This window comes from Canis lupus, chromosome 30, assembly GCF_011100685.1.
Source record: "Canis lupus familiaris isolate Mischka breed German Shepherd chromosome 30, alternate assembly UU_Cfam_GSD_1.0, whole genome shotgun sequence".
Taxonomy (NCBI): Eukaryota; Metazoa; Chordata; class Mammalia; order Carnivora; family Canidae; genus Canis; species Canis lupus.
The window spans coordinates 8,966,885-8,985,761 of NC_049251.1; the positions used below are offsets into that span (position 1 = coordinate 8,966,885).

At 39.1% G+C, this 18,877-nt stretch overlaps 1 protein-coding gene and 2 pseudogenes across 3 annotated transcripts in view; all 3 read left to right on the forward strand.

The window, feature by feature from the left end:
• Positions 1-18,877, forward strand: part of MGA (MAX dimerization protein MGA) — a 172,703-nt gene that overhangs the window by 39,256 nt on the left and 114,570 nt on the right. The gene's annotated exons all lie outside the window — the stretch shown is intronic.
• Positions 3,032-3,485, forward strand: LOC100688274 (annotated as a pseudogene).
• On the forward strand, positions 4,286-5,604 carry LOC111093413 (annotated as a pseudogene).

Sequence of the window (18,877 nt, forward strand, 5' to 3'; positions counted from 1 at the left end):
ACAGACAGAGAGAGAAGCAGGCTCCATGCACCGGAAGCCCGATGTGGGACTTGATCCCGGGTCTCCAGGATTGCGCCCTGGGCCAAAGGCAGGTGCCAAACCGCTGCGCCACCCAGGGATCCCCGGGACAGTGATTTAAAAAAAATTATTTATTTATTCATGAGAGACAGAGAGAGAGAGAGAGAGGCAGAGACACAGGTAGTGGGAGAAGCCGGCTCTATGCAGGAAGCCTGACGTGGGACTCGATCCCAGGACCCCAGGATCATACCCCGGGCCGAAGGCAGGTGCCAAACTGCTGAGCCACCCAGGGATCCTGGGACAGTGATTTTTATCTGTTTTGCTCACTGCTGTATCCTCTAGCACCTAGAAGAGTGCCTGACATGTGGTAGGTATGACTATGAGCGTTAAGAACATAGCATAATGTTATTTAAAAGCTAATGCAATAATATTTCACATTCTTCCTTTCCAACTGAGACCTGACTCGTAGCTCTTTCCAACTGAAACCTGACACATAGCTCAAAGCAGGGTGGTGAGAAAAGGAAGGGCCATTCTGCCATCATTGAGGTAGTGACCAGAGGACACACTCTCACCATTAGCAAGTGCACTCATGGAGTAGACTTGAAGAAGTGTGCCCTTTGGGCACTCAAAGAGACCCAGAAATTTGCCATGAAGGAGAGGGGAGCTCCAGATGTGTGTGTTGTCACCAGGCTCAACAAATCTATCTGGGCAAAGGGAATTAGTAATGTCCCATACCATATCTATAGGTGTTTGTCCAGAAAACAGAGTAATGTTGAAGATTCACCAAATAAGCTCTGTATATTGGTTACCTATGTTTCTGGCATCAGTTAAAAAAAATCTGCAGATAGTTATGGATGAGAACTAACTGCTGATTGTCAAAGTTCTAAAGCTCCCCCACACCACGTAATGCAGTCTTAGAACATGAATAGAGATGTGTCTTGAATAGTAGTAGTTTTTTTTTAACGTAGATTTTATTTATTTATTTTAGAGAGAGAGGGAAAGCTGGCACATGAGTGGGGAGGGGCAGAGGGAAATAATCTTCAAGTAGACTCCCCACTGAGTGAGGAGCCAGCCGCAGGGCTTGGGGCTCCATCTCATGACCATCAGATCATGACCTGAGCCCAGATCAAGAGTTGGATGCTCTTACCAGCTCAGCCATGTGGTGCCTCTAGAGTAGTGGTAATTCTTGATTTGGAGGATTCAAGGACAGTTTTAAAATTTTATGAAAGCTATATGGATTGCCAGTATTAAAAAATAATAGCCTGGGGGCACCTGGGTGGCTCAGTGGTTGAGTCTGCCTTTGTCTCAGGTCAGAATCCTGGGGTCCAGGGGTGGAGTCTTGCCTCTGTCTCTCTCCGCAGGGAGCCTACTTCTCCCTCTGCCTGTGTCTCTGCTTCTCTCTTTGTCTCTCATGAATAAATAAATCTTAAAAAAAAAAAAAAAAAAGGCCTGAAGTGAACTTCTTTAATTGCTAGTAATGTTGAACATTTTTAGTGGTTTTTAGAAACAGTTTGCTTTCTTTCTAAATATCCTTATTTTTCCATTTATTTATCAAGTTATATATTTATGGATATGTGTGTAATATGCATATTTTCCTTATTTCACATGTTGTTTGTCTTAGCTTATAGAACTTTAAATTTTTTGTACAATCAAATCTGTGTTTTTTTTTTTTTAATTTTATTTTTTTGTTTGAGAGAGAGCACACAGAGGGAGAAGGAGAAGTAGACTCCCTGGTGAGCAGGGAGCCCCATGCAGGGCTCGATCCCAGGACCCTGAGATCAAGAACTGAACTGAAGGTAGACGCTTGACCTACTGAGCCACCCAGGTGCCCCTGTGTTTTGTTTCCAAGCTTACAAAATGGTTCTCTCTTCTTTTTCCTGCCCAGAGATTTGATAAATACTCATTTTTGTTTTGTTTTAGCTTTCTCCTAAAAAAAAAAGAAAAAGTGTTTGTTGAGACCATAAAGTTTAGGAAATCGTAGCCATATGCTTAGTAATTGAGGGCATTGGCATTGACGAGATTGTTCAGGGAGAGTGTTTAGCTGAAGAGAAAAGGCAGGGAGGGGAACCTCTGCAGAAATGTGTAGGTAGATAATTTGCAAAGGATAAGTTAAATAAGGTTAAAAAGAAGTCAGTGGTAGGAAAATGAAAGAAAGACCTAGAGCTCAGGGGTGACAAAAGTTTTAGGAAGGGTAGAGTGATGGGTGGTGTCCGTTACCTTAGGACAAAGACTGAACACCTAAGGATAAGAACTGAAGAGTGATTATTGGGTTTGGCCACTAAAAATTCACTGGTGACCTTCAATTAATAAATGTTTTATTTTATTATTATTATTATTTTAAGATTTATTTATTTATGATAGACACATACATAGAGAGAGGCAGAGACACAGGCAGAGGGAGAAGCAGGCTCCATGCCGGGAGCCTGATGTGGGACTTGATCCCCGGACTCCAGGATCGCGCCCTGGGTCAAAGGCAGGCGCCAAACCGCTGAGCCACCCAGGGATCCCCTATTATTATTATTTTTAATAAATGTTTTAGTGGAGAGATAAAAGTGTGATACAGGTGCCTACAGTTGTCAACTTTTAAGAGTTTAAACAGGGAAAGGATGGAAAGAGAGTAGATCACACTTTGTAGGATAGGCAGAGTTGAGGAATTTTTTTTTTTTTTTTTTAAGGAGAGGAAGAGTTGATCATATTTATAGAATGTGGAGATGTAGTTAGAGGAAAGGGAGATATTGTGGGTGGGAAAAAGGAGTTACTTGAAGATTCTGCAGGCTTTGGGGGTTCTAGGCTTAAGGGTCTGGGTGGGGACTGGTTTTAGAAAACAGAGATGGATAGGAAGGTTGCAGGTAAGTGATTGAGGACAAAGGAGTAGGAGAGATAAGAATTGGAGGTGGTTGTGCCTCATTGTCACATTTTAGCTATGTGATTTATAATCAGTGGACAATTTAGGTTTTAGTTTTCTTACTGTAAAAGAATATTAATGCTTGCCTTGACTGTATTAGAGACTTCATGTGAGTTAAAAATGAACAAAGTAGGCTTCTCTCTTTCCGCCATCTTGGAGCCTGTGGAGGCCTGCTGGGAACAGGACTCCTAAAGCGACGACTATGTCTGGAAGGCTTTGGTCCAAGGCCATTTTTGCCGGCTATAAACGGGGTCTCCGGAACCAGAGGGAGCACACACAGCTCTACTTAAGATCGAAGGTGTTTATGATCGAAGGTGTTTATGCTCGAGATGAAACTGAGTTCTATCTCGGCAAGCGATGTGCTTATGTATGTGTACAAAGCAAAGAACAACACAGTAACTCCTGGTGGCAAACCAAAACCAGAGTAATCTGGGGAAAAGTAACTCGTGCTCATGGAAACATGGTTCGTGCCAAATTCCAAAGCAACCTTCCTGCGAAAGCCATTGGCCACAGAATCCGTGTGATGCTGTACCCCTCAAGGATTTAAACTTACTGAAAAGTAAATAAATAAAGGTGTAGATTAAAAAAAAAATGAACAACGTATATGTTAAAATGCTTTAGAAACTTGAAATACCATGTAAATCTGTAGCTTACTGTTAATAATATGTTAGAGAAAGTTATATATGCTTTGTATAGAGTATATAAAGCTTACTAGGAAAAAAAAATAAAGCTTACTAGGGATGCCTGGGTGGCTCAGCATCTGTCTGCATTTGGCTCAGAGCATGACCCTGGAGTTCTCGGATTGAGTCCCACATCGGGCTCCTGTAGGGAGCCTGCTTCTTCCTCTGCCTATGTCTCTGCTTCTCTTTCTCTCTCTCTGTGTCTCTCATGAATAAATAAATAAGTCTTCAAAAAAAAAAAAAAAAAAGCTTACTAAATCTGGGGGCATGGGTGGTGCAGTGGATTACACATCCTAGTCTTGGTTTTGGCTCAGGTCTGACCTCAGTGTTATGAGATGGAACCCTATTTTCAGCTCCCTGCTCACCGCAAAGTCGGCTTGGGTTTCTCTCTCCCTCTCCCTCTGTAATTCCTCCTTGTGCGTGCATGCACATACTCTTTCTCCCTTTCAATTTTTTTTTTTTTAAACTTACTAAAAATGTTTCAAATAGCAAGAAGATACTGGAGATTCTGTTGTTTTAGGGCTGTAATGTGAGAGTCTTAGGCCTCTCAGGCTTTACCTTATATCTGGAAAGGTTTCTTTTTTCTTTTCTTTTCTTTCTTTCTTTCTTTCTTTTCTTTTTTTTTTTTTTAAGATTTTATTTATTTATTCATGAGAGACAGAGAGAGAGGCAGAGACACAGGCAGAAGGAGAAGCAGGCTCCATGCAGGGAGCCCGATGTGGGACTAGATCCTGGGTCCCCAGGAATCACGCCCTGGGCTGAAGGCAGTGCTAAACCACTGAGCCACCCGGGCTGCCCTCTGGAAAGGTTTCTTTGCAAGTCAGGAATGTGTTTAAATAAGAACTGCTGATATTAGCACTTGAAATCATTTAAAATGTTGATGATGGGAATAATTAGGGGAAAATGTGTGGGAAGAAATCTATCTAGAAACAAAGTAAAGTGAATTTTTCAGTAGTTCGAATTTGGCATGAGACTGCAGGAATTCTACATTCTTGTGTGTCTTCTGCTTGTTCTTTTCTGAAAATATTTGAAAAAACATAAAAAAAAACTAGAAGTTTTTGTGAACTCTTTTAAGGATTTGGTGCCTCAGATTAATATGCTTAGCTCTTTTCTGCCATATTTCTGTGTGGCTGTAATGGTGCACATGAATGTCCTAGCAGATGGACTCAAGAGCATTAAAAATGCTGAAGAGAAAGGCAAACACCAGGTTCCTTTTAGGCCATGCTCCAAAGTCATTGCTTCTAATGGTGATGATGAAGCATGGTTACACTGGTGAATTTGAAATGATTGATGATCACAGAGCTGGGGAAATTGTTGTGACCCTCATAGGCAGGTTAAACAAGTGTGGAGTGATCAGCCCCAGATTTAATGTACAACTCAAAGATCTAGAAAAATGGCAGAATAATCTGCTCCCGTTTGGTTTCATTGTACTGACAACCTCAGCTGGTATCACGGACCATGAAGAAGCAAAATGAAAACATACAGGAGGGAAAATCCTGGGATTCTTTCTAGGGTTGTAATACACACGTGCAGATGAAATGCCTCAATGGGAAAAAACCCCACAAACTTTTGAGAAAACTAAACTTCAAGTTTTTATGCATCTGATTGATTTGGTGCATCAGCTCTTTTCTGCTTTATCTGTATCCTTATGATCCTTATGACATAGAGTATTTATATGTAGGGAGTCTGTCACATGTTATTTAATAAAAAAAATTTGTATTGTGTGCTTTTTTTTTTTGTACTGTGATTTTTCTTAGCACTCTAGATTTTGTTAGCATTTCCATTCCTTTGCCTTTGTTTAGCATCAGTCTTGAATTTCTGTTTATGATTTCTGGGTGCTGAAGATGACTTGAGAAAACCATATAATTGAATTAATTGTTCTACTACTGATACATGCTGCTTAGTCTGATTTGGCCCTTGATAGTGTAGTTAATTACCATGAACATTTCATGGGATATTGATTCTTATTCATTCCCTGACAAAAGCGCATGATACTATTTCATTTTGTACCCCTGTTAATTTATTCAAATATATGAGTGCCTACTATATGTTACCCAATATGCTAGTGAGTAGAGAATATTAAGAGGGAAACAGTAACAGTGCCAAATACAGTACATTGGTATAGAAAAATAAAGACAAAAATATTAATTTGACTAGGTGATTAAGAAGTCATGGTGACCCGGGATGCAAGCTTGGGTGGCTCAGCGGTTGAGTGAGTGCTTCGGCTCAGGACATGATCCTAGAGTGCCTGGATCTGGTCCCACGTTGGGCTCCCTGCATGGAGCCTGCTTCTCCCTCTGCCTGTGTCTCTGCCTCTCTCTCTCTCTCTCTCTCTCTCTGTGTCTCATGAATAAATAAATAAAATCTTAAAAAAAAAAAGTCATGGTGACCCTAAAAGTAGTATCAGTCGGGAGTTAAGGTAAACTCCTTACAGTTGGTAGAAGAGTAAACTGACAGGTGATAAAGGAGAAGGACCAGAAGAGGATAGAGGAGGGGAGAGGGAGTGGGGAAGGGAGCACGGTAGTGAGAGGGGGTAAGAGAGGGAGAGTTGGAGGGGAAGGAAGAAGAGAATAGGAAATGGGGAAAGGAAAAAGAAAAAGGAGAATGAATAACTATTCATTCTCCTTTTTCTCTTTTTCCTTTCCCCATGAGAAGGTTTGCTGAGAAGGCTGGATGGGAGTCAGGAAGGACTTTCTTTAAACATTAAAACTTGTGTATGTGCTGAAGGAAAGGTACTAATAGGGAAGGAGAGGTTGCAGATTCAAATAGTTGCAGATTCAGGATGTGGTGTGTCTGATAGAGCAAGATGTTGAATGAGGCAGGAAGCAGGTGGGAGTCATGATGTGGGTCAGTGATAGAGACAGCAGATGGATTGGCTTTATACAGGAGGAGGAATGCCTCATTTTATGGGACTGAAATAAAAATAGGTAAGGAGATGTCTGACTACAGATAAGGTTATAGGTAGGGGAATAAGGGTAGAGGGAGGGCATTCCTGGTAGTTTGTATATCTTTGTAAGATCAGAAGCAGGATTGTTGGTTGCTAATGAAGGGCCTGGACAAGGGTGATCGGGGGGGCTTGAATTGAGAAAATGATTGAAAGAATTATTGAGGGGAAGGAACACCTGGGTGGCTCAGTCATTTAAGTGTCAGTCTCTTAGATTTCTGTTCAGGTCATGATCTCAGGGTCATGGGATCAAGCCCTGCTTCAGGCTCCTTGCTCAGTGGGGATTCTGCTGAATATCCTCTCTCTCCCTTTCCTTCTCACTGTCTCCTTAAAATAAATAAAGAAAGAACCCCTAATGCAAAGGAAGAATAACAAATTCACATGCTGAAAAGGCTAGAAGAAAACATATTCTCTATAGCTTCAGTGGATCCCTACAGTTCCCATACAACATTCCAGTTTCTGTGGAATGGATCCACACTGCTCATCTTGGATTATTAAGGCATTCCAGGCTCTCTTTTACCATGTAGATCTGTGTAATGAACGACCACTTCTTAAAGAAATCCAAGTATCTCTTTATTACCTGTGATGGAAAAAAGCAAACCCATACCAATAACCCTACTAAGCAGTCACCTTGAAAACAAAGACTAGGTTTATTCATCTTAGAATTGGCAAAAGTACCTCAAATTGTGCCTTTCACAAAGCTCAGTACTCACTGCATTCGTTGTAGAAATACTAAATGGACAAAATCTCAGATACTCTGATACAGAAGCAATCTACACGTAAAGGAAAATCCAGACATACATGACTATTCCTCTGTACATAAAGGGGTCCAAACAGGAGAGACAGTGATCCAAACCTGTAAGCACTAGTAACTTAATACAAATAAATCACAGCATCACATTCCCCAGACTGTAACACATGGACACATGGACCCTGTCATTGACAGTTAAGCATGGGACTTTTGTATGAGTTGCTAGATGAAGAGAAGTTCTTTCTACTACACTTGAACTGTAAAGGCAGCAACTGGAGCTGGTATTTCAGTCGCCTTGCTGCCATATGAAACCTAAAAATCAAATAAATTAACACACAGTGAAGGGCAGATTTGAGTTCAGAGAAAGGAGAAGACTAGGTCCTGGTAACATCACCTAAACTACAAAAGCCATTGGTGAAGCCAGTGCTTTCCCTAGACTTTTCAGTAACATAAGACAAAGTATTCTCTTTTTTAGGCAATTTGGGTTGGATTTTCTGTCACTTGCAACCAAAATTCCTAATTCATAAAAAAATAAAAATAAAAATAAAAAAATAAAACAAAATTCCTAATTCATATAAAAGCTCTCCAAAAATCCATAGTTCTCATTTCTCCTTAACTTTTTTTACAAAAGTTCTAGCACATTTTAAAATAAAAAATTAACCTATGTCCCACCATCCTAAAACAAAATTTCCATTTGCTTCTAGTTTACATACACAAGCCATTCAATTTTAAACTTATAACCACTCTATTCTAAAATAATCCTTGTCACCACATCCCCCACCCCGGCATAGGTTTATAACCCTCGTACAAACATCACAGGGGTCCTTGGACACAACCAGTCCTTGACCACATTCCTCCTGAGAGCCCTTCTCTAACAAGCAACACTTGAACTTTGCTTAGGACATCAGTTTCTCACCTGAATATGGTCTTTGTTGCCCTTGCTATTAACTCTATAAAAGACTTTACCACCGCTATGAAATGAAGTCACATAATTTAAACCAGTTTCTGTACCAAAATAACCTGTATCAAAGTTCAGACAATAGAGCCCAATCAAAAACTTCCAGCATTCAAGGCAATTATATCCCCACCATGATCTAATTTCCTTGTCTAAATGTCCTCAACCCTGATTTCTCCCATAATGTCACATGTCCAAATCTTTTCCATTATGCCCAAGAAAATAATCATTCTCCCATTACCAAATCCTAGGCTTCCTCAATCTTTTTGAACGATACTGCATCTACTTATTTACCTTAATGTAAACCTGGCTCTCCATGAAGATGTTCTCACAGCTCTCTCTACTCCAGTCCATAATTCCACAGAACCAGGAGTGACTAGTATTCACTTGCCTTTCTACTGCAATTTCTAGATCATGATCATCCTCCTTTATGATCTGTTTTTGTTTTGTTTTGTTTTTTTTTTCTTTTAGATCTGTTTTGGATTAATTTTTGCATATGGTATGAAATTGGGGTCCACTTTCATATTATGTAGCCGATTGTCTCAGAATCACTTGTTGGTGTTCTGTGATTTAATAAAATATTTCTTTATACTTTAAGCAGTAGGACATTTCTTCATACTTTATAAACTGGTATAAGCTCCCATTCAAAATACTATTATATGAAATTACAGGATCCCTGGGTGGCGCAGCGGTTTGGCGCCTGCCTTTGGCCCAGGGCGCGATCCTGGAGACCCGGGATCAAATCCTACATCGGGCTCCCGGTGCATGGAGCCTGCTTCTCCCTCTGCCTATGTCTCTGCCTCTCTCTCTCTCTGTGTGACTATCATAAATAAATAAATAAATAATTAATTAAAAAAATACTATTATATGAAATTAATATAGAAGATAGAAGATACTATTAGTTATGGAATATTAAGGTTGGAAAGTACCATAGAGATTTTATTCAACCCTCATTTTATAAATATGAAAACAAAGACTTAGAGAAGTTAATTGATGTCAAGGTTGTATAGCTATCAAGTAGAGATAATGCTTTAACTTAAGGGTTAGCAAACCTTTTTTGTAGAGGACCTAGAAACCTAAAATAGTAAATATTTTAGGTTTTGTGGGACAAGAGGAAAATAGGGTATTATGTAGGTACATCTGTAATGAGAAAAAACAAATTTCCACAATTTTTTTTTTATTAATGAAATTTAAACTGTAATAATAGTCTTTTTTGGGGGGTGGGGGTAATCCCCACTGATGAGGAAAATGGATTTCTTTTTTGAGGAGGGTAACATTTTTAAAATTAATTAATTTTTTGGGGTAACATTTTATTTAATTGAGGTTCAGAATCAGTGTTTCATAGCACCAAAAGGGGTTGGAAATATTCATCTGTTATCATTGATCTGTTTGAAGTTTTGTGTTTCTTTTTTTTTCTTTTTTTCTTTTTTCTTTTAGAGAGGGGGAGAGAGAATCTTAACCTTGCTCCATGCTGGTGGAACTGGATGCTGGGCTTGATCTTACAACTCTGAGATCATGTGACCTGAGCTGAAATTAAGAGTTGGACACTTAACTGACTGAGCCACCCAGGTCCCCCTGTATTTCATCTTTGAAAATGTCTTTTACACAGAAAGTTACTGCCAAATATTGATAACAGTTCACAGGCATGCTTCTAATTGAGCATGTACATTGTTTGGAAGGTGTTTAGAGAATTGCCAGATTTTTCTTCTTGATACTTCTCTTTTAATATGAATTACATATTACCCACTTCAATTTAAGGCTAAGTGGAAATCTTTAGCTGCACAGGCATAGGTAAATAGATTTTCAATTGTAATGAGGTCTGAAAATCATTGGTGAAACTATAGTTTGAACTTGGAATGTAGATCTGTTATGAATTTGTATAGGAATGGACATCATTTTTACTTTTTTTCCAATTTCAATTTATTGAGATATAAAATAGATATAGGGATCCCTGGGTGGCGCAGCGGTTTAGCGCCTGCCTTTGGCCCAGGGCGCGATCCTGGAGACCCAGGATCGAGTCCCACGTTGGGCTCCCAGTGCATGGAGCCTGCTTGTCCCTCTGCCTGTGTCTCTGCCTCTCTCTCTCTCTCTCTCTCTCTGTGACTATCATAAATAAATAAAAATTAAGAAATAAAAATAAAATAGATATAAAATATATAAGAAGCACTATTTAAGGTGTGGAGTGTAATGACATACATATATTGTGAAGTGATTACAATGGTTGTTATATTTACCATCTCATATAGATACAAAAAAAGCAAAATGGGGAAAAGTATTTTTTTTTACTTATGATAACTTTTAGGATTGAGTTTCTGAGCAACTTTCAAATATACCATGTATCAGTGTTAACTATAGTTAACTTTTTTTTAATTTTTAATTTTTATTTATTTTTTTAAACTATAGTTATACATGACATTCCCCAGCACTCATTCATCTTACAACTTGAAGTTTGTATGTTTTGACCACTTGCACCCTGTTCCTCTACCCTGGCAACTCTCTTGCCCCTGGTAACATCAAATCTGGTCTCTCTCTTTTTTTTTTTAAAGATTCAGCATATAAGTAAGATACAGTATTTGCCTTTTTCATTTAGTGTAATGTCCCCAAGGTCCATCCATGTTGTTGCAAATGGCAGGATTTCTTCATTTTTATGGCTGAATAGTTTTTCATTACATATGTGTGTGTTTGTGTGTGTGTGTGTACACAAATATATATCACATTTTCTTTATTCATTTGTCGATGAATACTTAGATTGCTTCCATGTCTTGGCCATGAGAAATCATGCTGCAGTGAACATGGGAGTGCAGGTATCTCATCCATACAGTGATTTCTTTCCTTTGGATAATATATTCAGAAGTGGAAATGCTATGGTAGTTGTTTTCGGTTTGTTGAGGAACCTCCATATTGTTTTCCATAGTGGCTATGCCAATTTATAGTTCTGTGAGTAGTGCACAGCGTTCCCTTTTCTCTGCATTCTTGCTAGCATTTATTATCTTTTGTCTTTTTGATGATAATCATCCTAATAGATGTGAGGTGTGGGAAGGAACATCTTGCATATTGTCCCTTTTTTTTTTTTTATTGTCCTAACTCTTGACAATGCGTGTGTATGTAGCTTGACATTACTTGGATTCAAACCATGTTTATTTTCATTCAAAGGACTTAGTTGCAGTATAAGTTTTCCACATAATCACTTTTTTTTTTCCACGTAACCACTTTGCCTTTTGATTTTAGGTTGATTTCATTGAGAAACATTATCCAGTCTATAGGAAAAGTTAAATTTCCAAAGCTATTTTATTTTATTTTATTTTATTTTATTTTATTTTTTTTATTTATTTATGAATGATAGTCACACAGAGAGAGAGAGAGAGAGAGACAGAGACACAGGCAGAGGGAGAAGCAGGCTCCATGCACCAGGAGCCCGACGTGGGATTCGATCCCGGGTCTCCAGGATCGCGCCCTGGGCCAAAGGCAGGCGCCAAACTGCTGCGCCACCCAGGAATCCCTCCAAAGCTATTTTAGTGTTCAGTAATAGTGGTTAAGGGTGGTTCTTCTCATTCAGAAAAATTTCAGCTAGAAAAATTGCAGTAAAACTTTACCACTGCTAAACCTGTCAACTTCTTGATGGAAAGGCAAATCAGGATATACATCTTCTATTTCTTTTTTTTTTTTTTTTTAAAGATTTATTTATTCATCACACACACACACACACACACACACACACACACACCAGGCAGAGGGAGAAGCAGGCTCCATGCAGGGAGCCTGACCGGGGACTGGATCCCAGGTCTCCAGGATCACACCCCCCGGCTGAAGGCGACGCTAAACCGCTGGGCCACTGGGGCTGCCCACATCTTCTATTTTTGACAAAAATTCATGGAATCAAGGATAGTTAAGTCCATGAGAGCAAGGTTAAGTTTTTTTTTTTCTTCAAAGTTAACTGTTGACACTGCTGGTTGAATAACACATGATAGAGATTTTCTGCAGACTGTTTTCTGATAAATGTTGCAATGAATGACCATAGGCTTTTTTTTTTTTTAACCATAGACTTTAAACATTTTCATGAGCTTTGTAAATTTGTTCAGTTAAGACTTTTTTCTGCCCACATGTATTTTTACCACTATCAGTTGTAACGCATCTTAACAGATTCCACTTCAGGTTGCCCTGAATTAGTATTTTCCCAGGATTTTTGAAAATCTTGCCTGTTGTTCCATGTAGATTATTTATTTAGGCTGATTGTAATTACTTAGATACTTAAAGCTTGTATTAACTTCTCCAATAAATGGTAATAACTGAGAAGTATTGTTAACTCCAGTCAGTTCATCAAGAGTCAAGGAAACACTCAATCGTTTGCCTTGATATTGTGTGATTGATTATACCAGTTTGGGGCTTGAACTCATGATACTGAGATCAAAATATTTATTTGTTTGTTTGTTTGTTTGTTTATTTATTTATTTATTTATTTATTTATTTATTTATTTATAGATCAAGATTTGAATGCTCTGTTGACTGAGCCCTCCAGGCTCCCTTCTCTTAATTGATAAGCAAAATAATTTTTTTTGTTTTATCAACTCTTTGAACGACTGTTCTTGCCAAAAGGCTTATAATCTTAAATAGATTTTATTTTTCTGATGCATTTTTTTGGCTTCTATAAACATGATTTAATTAACTCACTGTTGATAAAATGCTTCCTTTGTTTGGCTAACAAATGAGCTGCTCAGAAGCTTATTTTGATTGCATACTCATTTTTACTTTTGTGAAGAAATTCAGCTGTGATGAGATCTACTGTTTAAATTTTCTAATTTTTCTGACTGTGTGTTCCTGTGAAATGAAAATACTGTGATGAATAGTCTGGTAATGCTGATGTATATTGTTTTCTTAGCACAGCTGTAGTGTCAGTGCATGATAAACATAATGCTTTATCATCTAATTTGATAATGAAATTATCTATAATGTGTTTAAAAGTATATATATATATTTTTAAGATTTTTATTTATTTATTCATGAGAGACACAGAGAGAGAGAGGCAGAGACACAGAGAGAGAGAGAGAGAGAGGCAGAGATACAGGCAGAGGGAGAAGCAGGCTCCATGCAGGAAGCCCGATGTGGGACTCGATCCTGGACTCCAGGACCACACCCTGGGCCGAAGGCAGGCACTAAACCGCTGAGCCATCCAGGGATCCCCCTAAAAGTGTATTTGAAGCCCACTTTTTATCTTTTTTTCTTGTTTTGACTTGAAAGATATGCTCTGGTAATAAAAAATAAAATGTATGGCAGTAAGTATAGTGTTCAAAAAGCTGTCAAGTTATATAATGCATCACGGTTACTTCTAGTGTTCTGAGCAGCAATGTAAAACCATCAGAGTGCCATATATGGTCTTGTAAATACTGAAGTCTGCCATTGTAAAAGCAGTCATAGACAATACATAAATAAATGTGGCAGTGTTTTAATAAAACTTTCTTTACGGACACTTAAATTATATATGGGTTCATGAAATTATTATTATAAAACATTACTCTTTTTTTTTAAACTGATTTTATTTTTAAATTTTCATTTATTTATGATAGTCACACAGAGAGAGAGAGAGAGAGAGAGGCAGAGACATAGGCAGAGGGAGAAGCAGGCTCCATGCACCGGGAGCCTGACGTGGGATTCGATCCCGGGTCTCCAGGATTGCGCCCTGTGCCAAAGGCAGGCACCAAACCGCTGCGCCACCCAGGGATCCCTAAAACATTTCTCTTTTGATTTTTTTTTCCCAACCATATCCATTTAAAAATCTAAAAACCATTCTTAGCTTATAGACTGAAGAAAAACAGGCCCTAGTTGGCCTGTATGGGTTGTAATAGTTTGCGAACTTCTACCTTAATCCAAAATAGTCAGATGGAGATGCCTGGGTGGCTCAGCGGTTGAGCGCCTGCCTTCGGCTCAGGGCGTGATCCTGGAGTACTGGGATCAAGTCCCACATCCGGCTCCCTGCATGGAGCCTGTTTCTGCCTCTGCCTATGTCTCTGCCTCTCTGTCTCTGTGTCTCTCATGAATAAATGAATAAAAAAAAAAACAAAAAACCATAAAATAGATGGAAGGAAAATCATGCTGATGGAGGTAGGTCTGTGAGAAAAATCATTCTTGACATTTTGACAACCCTTAAAATCATACTATTTGGACTGGTTTGTGTCAGGATTGATATCATCTTAGAAGAGAAAGAAAACGATTCAAAATTTATGTGATTTTTTTTTTTCTTATTTAAGGAAAGACTTGTACAATTTTGTGTTTTTTATGCATTGCCTGAAGAGCTCTTATACTTCGGAGTTTCTAATCTTAGGTTTTTATGTGAAAATATTACTTGAATATGAATTTTCTTTTTCTGTAAGAAAAATGTGTTTAAGATTTTTGACCTACTAGTAAATCTAGAATAAGTTAAAAAAAAAAGGAATGTACTTTTCTTTTTTTTTAAGATTTTATTTATTTATTTATTTATTTATTTATTTATTTATTTATTTATTTATCTGAGAGAGACAGAGAGAGAGGGAGGCAGAGACACAGGCAGAAGGAGAAACAGGCTCCATTCAGGGAGCCCAATGCAGGACTTGATCCCGGGACTCCAGGACCATACCCTGGGCCAAAGACAGGGGCCAAACCACTGAGCCACCCAGGGTTCCCATTGAATGTGCTTCTATCTTTGATTTGTAATTTTAATTTTGGCTGATTTTGCATAGAATAGGAAATAAAGTTTTTATTTTTATAACTTTTTGTTTCTTTTTTTTAAAAGAATTTCTATTTATTTATTTATTCATTCATTCATTCATTCATTCATTCATTCATTCATTCATAGAGACACAGAGAGAGAGAGGCAAAGACACAGGCAGAGGCAGAAACAGGCTCCATGCAGGGAGCCGGATGTGGGACTTGATCCCAGTACTCCAGGATCACGCCCTGAGCCGAAGGCAGGCGCTCAACCGCTGTGCCACCGGGGCTGCTCTAACTTTTTGTTTCCACAGTCTTAACAAATTGTGAGGTTGTAGAAACTTTGACAGAATGGTATGAAATTATGAGTAGATGGAATTTAGCCCTAGGGATGATTCAGGAAAGCTAGGTATATACTTTTACTGTAGATATGGTCCATAATCCTTTATTAGGATTGAGTAAAAAACCACATAATCTTCTGTTTCTTCTTATTGTGTGTATGTCCGTGGTGGTGATTGTTCATTCTTTACTGTTAATTTAAAAAAATGGGTTTTTTAAGATTTATTTATTTGAGAGAGAATGCACGCACACACAAGCTCATGCACACACATTACATGAGCAGGGGAAGGAGCACAAGGAGAGGGAGAAGCGACTCTCCACTGAACAGGGAGCTGAACTCTGGGCTCAATCTCATGACCCTGAGATCATGACCTGAGCTGAAGGCAGATGCTTAACCAACTGAGCCACCCAGGTGCCCCCCAAAATGGATTTTTGATAGACAGGCTATTATAGCTTAATGGTCAGAGGTGCATTAGATTAAATTAACGCCTCAGATAAGAATCAATACAAATATAAGTTTATGTTTTTTTTTTTAAGATTTATTTATTTTAGAGCAAGAATTCGCACACGCATGCAAGCAGGGGAGGGGGGCGGAGGGAGAGAGAGGGAGATTCCTTAAGCAAACTCACTCAGAGCGGGATGTGGGGCCTGATTCCAGGACCCTGAGATCATGACCTGAGCCAAAAATCAAGAGTCGGCCGCATAACTGAGCCATGCAGGTGCCCAGAAAGTTTATGTTTTGATGAAGTTAGCTGTGTAAGTGTAAGTGATTTTTATGTATTTATTTATTTTTAAGAGGCTTGAACTCATGACCCTGAATTCAGACCTGAGTTGAGATCAAGAGCCAGATGCTTGGGTGTAGCTCGGGTGGCTCAGCGGTTTGGCGCCACCTTCAGCCCAGGGTGTGATCCTAGAGGCCTAGGATCGAGTCCCGTGTCAGGCTCCCTGCATGGAGCCTGCTTCTCCCTCTGTGTTTCTGCCTCTCTCTGTGTGTCTATCATGAATAAATAAATAAAATCTTAAAGAAAAAAAAAAAAAGAACCAGATGCTTAATCGACTGAGCCTACCACATCATTTTTTTTTTTTTTCTACCACATCATCTTTATCCATTCATCAGTTAACGGACTTTTGGGCTGCTCTCATAGTCTGTTGTCAATAATGCTGCTGTAGGGATCCCTGGGTGGCGCAGCGGTTTGGCGCCTGCCTTTGGCCCAGGGCGCGATCCTGGAGACCCGGGATCGAATCCCACATCGGGCTCCCGGTGCATGGAGCCTGCTTCTCCCTCTGCCTGTGTCTCTGCCTCTCTCTCTCTCTCTCTGTGACTATCATAAAATAAAAATAAAAAAAAAATTAAAAAAAAATAATGCTGCTGTAAGCAGGGGTGCAAGTGTTCCTTTGAATTAGTGTTTTTGTATTCTTTGGGTAAATACCCAGTAGTGTGATTACTAGATCATAGGGTAGTTCTATTTTAAGTTTTTTGAGGAACCTCTATACTGTTTTCCATAGTGGCTGCACCAATTTGTATTCCCACCAACAATGCAAGAGGGTTCCTTTTTTTCCACATTGTCTTAAATACTTGTTTCTTGTGTTTTTGATTTTAGCCATTCTGATAGATTTGAGGTGATATCTCATTGTAGTTTTTTAAAAAATTTTTTTATTTATTTATGATAGTCACACAGAGAGAAAGAGAGAGAGAGACAGAGAGAGAGGCAGAGACATAGGCAGAGGGAGAAGCAGGCTCCATGCACCGGGAGCCTGATGTGGGATTCGATCCCGGGTCTCCTGGATCATGCCCTGGGCCAAAGACAGGCGCTAAACCGCTGCGCCACCCTGGGATCCCCTCATTGTAGTTTTTTAAAAAGATTTTATTAATTTATTTGGGGGAGGGGAGAGAGTGTGAGCGCATGCAGAATGTAAGGAGGGGCAGAAGTAGAGGTAGAAGCAGATTTCCCACTGAGCAGGGAGCCCACATGGGGCTGGATCCGAGAACCTGGAGATCATGACCTGCACTAAAGGCAAGACGAGAACCTGGAGATCATGACCTGCACTAAAGGCAGGACGCTTATCCTGCTGAGCCACCCAGGTGCCCCATCTTGTTTTGATTTGCATTTCCCTGATATCGAGTGATGTTGAACATCTTTTCATGTGTCTGTTAGCCACTTGGATGTTAAAAGACATTTTTGGGGGTGGGTGGGGATTAAACAATTTTATTGAGGGGCTTCAGGGAAAGGTCAAAGGGAGGAGGACAATGAGATCCTATGTCCTCAGCCTGGCCAGAATTTTTCCAGCTTCACAGTCATTGAAAGACCAAAAGACATTTTAAATTTAAGTAGGAGAATGGAAAAAACAACCCTAATTTTCAGAATGAATATAAAAGACATAAATTTAGGGTTCTTTTACATTTACTATAAATTGTTACATATATAGAAAATATATGAGAATATATTTAAATGTAGAAAAATATTCAGATGTACATCATATGATACAAGTAAAGGACAAAAATTGCTCTGTACATTAACTTAGAGTGGTGATTTTTGAAGAATGTTAACTCTTAAATGTGCTAAGTTTTCTAAAAGTGCAAAATATTTTTTGAGACTGACCTTTTTAAACGTTTTATTTTATGTAGTTTTAGAAATATAATACATAAGCAGTATTTTAAAAGTTATAAGTTAATTTGTTAAGAACTAAACATTGGTTAAAAAAAAAAGGAATTAAACAATGGCTAACAGTTATTAGAGTGCTTGGCTGGCTCAGTCAATAGAGCATGCGACTCTTGATCTCGAGGTTGTGAATTTGAGCCCTGCATTGGGTATAAAAATTACTAAAAAAAAGAATAAAGAGAAAAAGGAATTAAACCATGGCTAATGGTTATGGAATGAATATTCTGTGTGGCACATGTACCTTGCTCTCTTTTTTATATTTGTATTTCACATTTAATTCTCTTAACAGCTCTTTGAAGTAGGAGTTCTCTTTCTTCTTTCTCTTTCTTTTCTTTACTCTTTTTTTAAGTTTTTTTTTTTTTTAATATATTCATGAGAGAGAGAGAGAGAAAGAGAGGCAGAGACACAGGCAGAGGGAAAAGCAGGCTCCATGGAGGGAGCCTGATGTGGGACTCGATCCCGGGACTCCAGGATCATGCCCTGAGCCAAGGGCAGGCGCTAAACCGCTGAGCCACTCAGGGATCCCATTTTTTTTTTTTTTTAGGGATCCCATTCTTTACTCTTTACCTCCCTCCCTCCCTCCCTCCGCTTTCTTAACTAGGTAGGCTCCACAACCAGTGTGAAGCTCACTTCAGGGCTTGAACTTGTGACCCTGAGATGAACCGAAATGAAGAGTCGGGTGCTTGGGGCTCCTGAGTGGCTCAGTTGGTTAAGTGTCTGCCTTTGGCTCAGGTCATGATCCTGGAGTCCTGAGATCTAGCCCCACATCAGGCTCCCTGCTCAATGAAGAGTCTTGCTCCTCCCTCTACCCTCACGCTGCTTGTCCTTTCGCTCAGGCTCTCTCTCTCACAAAAAAAAAAAAAGAAAAAAAAAAAATGGATGCTTAACTGTCTGAGCCACCCAGGCTGCTCTAATGATTTCCATTTTAAAGATGATGAAACTGGGGC